This window comes from Meriones unguiculatus, chromosome 3 (assembly GCF_030254825.1).
Source record: "Meriones unguiculatus strain TT.TT164.6M chromosome 3, Bangor_MerUng_6.1, whole genome shotgun sequence".
NCBI lineage: Eukaryota > Metazoa > Chordata > Mammalia > Rodentia > Muridae > Meriones > Meriones unguiculatus.
In genome coordinates, this window is record NC_083351.1 from 89,734,710 (window position 1) to 89,740,709 (window position 6,000).

Genomic DNA, 6,000 nt, shown 5'->3' on the forward strand with positions numbered 1-6,000 from the left:
TTGGAAAGTAAGTGGATATGAGTGTGAGTCTCTAGAACCCACATAAAAGGCACATCCCAGAGCTCCTACAGAACAAGGGAAGGATGAATAGTGCACCAGAGTGTGGCATATGCAGCAGAAAAATGACAAAGAGACCCTGTCTCAAACAAGACAGAAGATGAGAGTGACATGTAAGGTTGCCCTCTGACCTCTATGCGCACAACTTGACATATGCATGACCATACTCACACATGTGAATGGAAGCACACATAGACACGTCATAGATAGATGTAATACAGAACTTTCACATCGATAAAGTTACATAAAATCACACTTTAACTAGGACCCTGCCTATAAAACACCCAGAAGTAGAAGGAGGAGGCAGATGGGAGGAGGAGGAGGAAGACCCAAATTCCAACTTTTTATAAGGTACTTAAAATATATACATATTTAATTTTATGTTTATGTGCTTGAGTGAGCATATGTACATCACGTATGTACAAGAGGTTGAGAAAGTCGGAAGAGAATTTGCATTTTCTGAAACTTGTCTGAAAACTGTACTGGGAACCATACTTGCAAGGGCAACATCCCTCTTAGCTGCCTAAACCTTCCCAGCCCATCAAAAGGTAGTTTTCAAAAGAAAATGTAACATTGTAAACTGGATTAAGTATTCTAAAATCAATATCTGGAAACAGATTATTATTTAAGAATCCTTGGGCTGAAGAGATGGCTCAGAGGTTAAGAGCACTGACTGCTCTTCCAGAGGTCCTGAGTTCAATTCCCAGCAACCACATAGTGGCTCACAACCATCTGTAATGGGATCTGGTGCCCTCTTCTGATGTGAAGGCATACTTGAAGATATTGTGTACATAACAAATAAATAATTTAAAAAATACTTCAAAAAAAAGAATCCTTTACAGTTGATTAGAAATAGACATAAAACAAGCAGACATACAAGAAGTACTTGGATTCAAGAAAAGTATTCATTATTTCAGTAATGAAGGATAAATTATAATCTCCATGGAGAATTTCATAAGGAACATTAAGGAAAGGTAGGCCAGGAGAATTAATTAAAAATCATAATTAAAAATACTGATTAAGAAATGCGTCTTACTCACTGTTCTAGTGTTGTGAAGAGTCACCATGACCACAATAATTCTTTTTTTTTTTTTTTTTTTCAATGCAGTTTATTCAGGAACCTTGAACAATCATCTGACCCTGGGGAAAGCCAGCCCACAGCTTAAATAGCCTCTGGGTAGCCAACCCCAGCGTGCCATGTAGGCAATGCAGATAGGTCCACATACATGGAAGCAAGCCAGATCTTCGGCCTTAGCCAAATGTGGAATTGTTCGTGACAGAGAGCACTCACCATCGGGAAGGTGGAAGGCGGAAACCAGCTCCATCTTTAAGGCGCAGCATTACGCAGCTCTCTACAGTTCCCCCTTTTTGTTTTAGACGCATCAGGAAGAGTAGAGGTCTGATCTCTGATATTAGAAATAAATTGGGACTTTGTACTGATGTTCATTTAGGTGTCATCCACCCAAAGAGCATCAGACCCGTCTGATACCTTTTTCTCAGAGGCGGGACCTGGGGCATCAACCCGCATGCAATCAGACATGCTCTTCTCTGGGTCCAAAGCGGCTGACCCTGAGTGCAGTGCTTAGCCTCACATCCTGAGCGTAACATTTTGGCTTTTTATGGTAGCCAACCATGCTTGGGGAGACTGTCCTGCTTCAATGGCTGTAAAGGCCTGAATGGTCATGGCTGCATTACTCTGTTGTGAGACTCTAATCTTGCATTTTTACCACAGGCAAACCAAGGAGACCAACACCAGAAGGCCTGCTAACGCTCCCATGCCCGCCCATTCCTTCAGATGATTCATGGCTGCAGCAATCCATGATGATACAATAATTCTTATAAGGGAAAGCATTCAGCTGGGGCTTGTGTACACCTTCAGAGGCTTAGTCCAAATAATCATGGTGGTAAACATAGAGCTAGAGAAGTAGTTGAGAGCTTCATTCTGATCCACAGGCAGAGAGAGAGAAAGAAATGTTGGGCCTAGCATGGGCTCCAGAAACCTCAAAGCCCATCCTTAGTGGCACATGGACACACTTCTTCTAACAAGGTCATACCTGCTCCAACAAGGCCTCACCTTCTAATCCTTCTCAAACAGTGCCACCCCTTGGTGACTAGACATTCAAATATATGAGGCCATGGGGCCCATTCTCTTTTTTTTTTTTCTCACCACCACCCCTAGAGCTGAGGACTGAACCCAGGGCCTGGGGCTTGCTAGAAAAAGGCTCTACCACTGAGCTAAATCCCCAACCCCATTTCTTTCCATCCCAACCCTGCCATTCTTATTCAAAACATCATGAGATGATTTTGAATGTTTGTATCACAAAGAGAATGTTTGTGTCACACATCTGAGATGATGGACAATCAATACAGTGAACTATGAATGCACAATGTGTAAATGTACATAGAATCACATTGTGTCCCATAGCTATGCAGCCATTATTCTTCAATAAAAGAGGAGATTCAAATGAGATAAATTGCTCTCAAAAAGAAGCCACACAGAGAAGGTACAACATTAGGATAATTGTGGCACATAAAGCAGCAAATGAGACGCTGGGACAGAGTTAATATTCCATCTTATAGTCTAACAACTTTCTGCAAATTGAGGAAAATGTCAATCTTTATACGGAGTGGGATTATGACACAACTGGGAAAATCAGTAAGCAACAATGCTCTCCAAGAGATAGGCTAGTAAAACCTTCCAGATTTGAAAGAAAAAGGAAAACAAAAACAACCCCAAAACATCAGAACGTCCAGGCAAAAACATCTGACTACTTATTGGCAAGAAAGCCAGACCTGGCACTGGAGAATACAGTTCAGCAGAACAGCAGTTGGCCAGTGTGCATGAGGCCTTAGGTTCAATCTATAGGGGCAGGGAGGGAAAAAAGAAGACAAATGTTATATCAGGCTTCCCATGAGCCACAAAGAATTTAAGTGAGAGTGAGGCAGCCATTCAATGAAACCCAAAGACAGAAGCATATTGCAGAGCCACTTAACCAGCCAGACCTTGAAATACTGTGCTCATGACCTGCAGGATGCTGTGCAGAAATGAAGTGATGTAGGGGAAACATCAGCAAAATAACCATGGTGACTGCCTAGCATCTGGAAGGCCAGAGTTGGAGCACTAGCAGAGGATGTGCAAGCGGTTCCCAATAGAAAGGCAAGAACACAATTGGAGATGAGAGAGAACAAGGCAGGGATGAAAGAAGAGCAAGGGCATTGCTGTCAAGAGATTCTCTGGATGGTTAGACAGTCAAAGGTTAAGGAAAAATGGAAAAGGAGTTATTGAACTATAAGATATAAAAGTAATAATTAAAAAATATAGAGCTGGACAGATGACACAGTGGTTAAGAACACTGGCTGTTCTTCCAGCGTTGAGCTCAGTTCCTGGTACCCACAAGGCAATTAACAACTGTGTGTAACTCGTTCCAGGGAATCCACAGACTTGAGACAGTCTAGACGTCTTGATCAGGTTCATTTTCTCTGCCAGTTAAAGAATTAAAAAGCAGCAAAATCCGAAGTACAACAGGGCAGCAGAGAAATCTCGTGCACTGCAGAATAGACAGTTGAAGAGGGGCCTTTATTGGGGGTTAGGAAGCACACACATGGAGCAGATGCACAGAGAAAAGATGATCTGCAAAGCAGAAGGGAAGACTCAGAAAGCCAAAAACAACCCAGTCTCTTCTCTAGGGCTGGAGGTTTTAAACCTCTGAAGAGTTTTCCTCCCCCTAATATTTGAATTGGTCAGTTTGAAGACATATAGAATGGATATTTGGTCTAAATTGCTGGGTAGTATGTCCTGATCCAGCCTTGAACTTGTTAGGCCTCTTGGATGGGGACAAAAGCTGCCAGGCTTTTGTCTCAAATCATTAGGTTGAGGAAGAAGCTGGCCCTCTTTGAAATTCTCAACTTTCATTAGCTAACCAAGGCTCCCTCTTCCTATCTGCCTACCAGAAAGTCTGTCTAACTCCTAGTCTCTCACCCTCTTCTGGCTGTCTCCAGAACCAGGCATACATGTGTTGCACACACTTACTGGCAGGCAAAACAATCATACACATAATAAATCTAAAAATAAAATTAAGTATTACTGCCAGGCTTGGTGGTGCAGAGGCGGTGAATCTTTCTGAGTTCAAGGCCAGCCTGGTCTACATAGAAAGACTATGTCTCAGGCTGGAGAGACGGCTCAGAGGTTAAGGGCACTGGCTGCTCTTCCAGATGGTCCTGAGTTCAATTCCCAGCAACTGCATGGTGGCTCACAACCATCTATAATGAGATCCGATGCCCTCTTGCGGTGTGCATGTGTACGTGCAGACAGAACATTGTATACATAATAAATAAATATAAAAGAAAGAAAGGACATGTCTCAACTAATAAGCATTAAAATTTTTTCTCAGTAAAATGTTAGAGGCCAAAAAAATCCCAATGTGTGGTCTGAGAGCAGAAGCTTCCATAAGCTTTGGGTAGCTGGTGGGATAATCCACTTGTTCACATGGGGCTTTTCTTTCCCCCCCCCCCCCCAGACGGTTTCTGTGAGTAGCCCTGGCTGTCTTGGAACTCACTTTGCATACCAGGGTGCCCTCGAACTCAGAGATCCGACTGCCTCTGCCTCTAGAGCGCTGGGGTTAAAGGCGTGTGCCACCACTGCCCAGCCTGTCCTGGGTCTTTTAACAACCAATCCAAACACCATGAAAGAGTTCCCGGGAGCCCCGACCTATACCTCACCCTAGTTTCTAAGAGTCAGAACGGGCACATTTTTAAAGTATCTAAACAGGCCCCCAAATTCTAGCTCCGTCTTCTTTTTCCTCTGGGTTCTGTAAGCTGCTCCAGAGGTGTTCAAACTGTGTTTAACCGTGTTCTCATGCGAAGGCGCACACACATGACACATGCACCTGTGTTCCATAGAAGAGTCAAAGCTGGCTCCCACTGCCGTGGAGGTCTGCTCCGGTTGAGCGTTTTAGCGTAAGAAAAAGCCCATTAAAATTCTCTCTGATGGTGGAGTCAGCCCGGGTGGGGGAGGGGACAGACGTAGACAAGGGAAGAAATTTTCTGGTAAGCAGAGCCCACTTAAATTTTTTTTCCCTTTCTTTGTTTCTCACTTTTTCCTCCCTTGAAGCAGCTCTCTCTGGAGTCAAAGCATTTTACAAAACAAACCACTCCAAAAGCTTTCAAGTCGAGGGAAAGCCCAAGCAAAGTTAATTAACATGAAGGTTCTCACAAAAGTTAATTAACATGAAGGACTCACAAAAGCTGTCTGTTGGCCTCTGCTGGCCTGCCATGCGCAGCGGTCCCTTTGTAGCAACAGCCCAGCTCTGCCTCGCAGCGTCTGGGGCTCTGAGGCCTCCATCTCCCACGCAGTGTGCGTGAGTCTTCCACGGAGTTGTCCACCGGCAACGCTCTGCTGACTGCTAGAAACGGAGAGAGAAAAAAGCTGGTTAGACATGCCAGCCTGAAAGAAGGGACCAAATGGGGGGGGGGGGGGCAAGAAAACAAGAAAAGGAAGGAAATCATTAAATCTCTTAGAAAACTGATGCGTGTGAAAAGAGGTTGTTTGGAGCAGAATCCTTTAAAAATACCACATACGTGCAAAACACACTCCACTGAAACAATAACATGAGGAAGTGCCAAACGATGAACACAGGGCATAGTGCGTGGTGCCGAGAGTATCAGCACAGAAGAGGGGCGTGGTTATAATGAAGAGCCTCTTACCCTCTCTGACCTTTGGCTTTGTCCCTTCAGTCACTGAACTGTAAGGCTCTACCTTTTTTTTTTTTTTTTTTTTTTTTTCATTTCTTGGGATGACATCTTTGCCTTGAGCCACTCAACTATGGCCCTGGCTCTTACTCCTTTTGAACAAAGGTTTAGTGGGGTCATTTTCCTCCTTGAAAGAAGCTGGGCAGTGTTTATTATACATTTGGAGTTGCATGTCACTTTTTTGTGGTCATTTCC

The 6,000-nt window shown here is 43.8% G+C and overlaps 1 long non-coding RNA gene across 1 annotated transcript in view; it reads right to left on the reverse strand.

Annotated features, from left to right (window-relative positions):
• Positions 1-5,718, reverse strand: part of LOC132652783 (uncharacterized) — a 28,838-nt gene extending 23,120 nt beyond the window's left edge. The window contains exons 1-2 of the long non-coding RNA XR_009590342.1: positions 5,635-5,718; positions 5,297-5,459 (exon numbers count right to left, since the gene is read on the reverse strand). This is a non-coding gene — a long non-coding RNA (uncharacterized LOC132652783). The remainder of the gene's footprint in view (positions 1-5,296; positions 5,460-5,634) is intronic.
• Between the last annotated feature and the right edge of the window lie 282 nt (positions 5,719-6,000).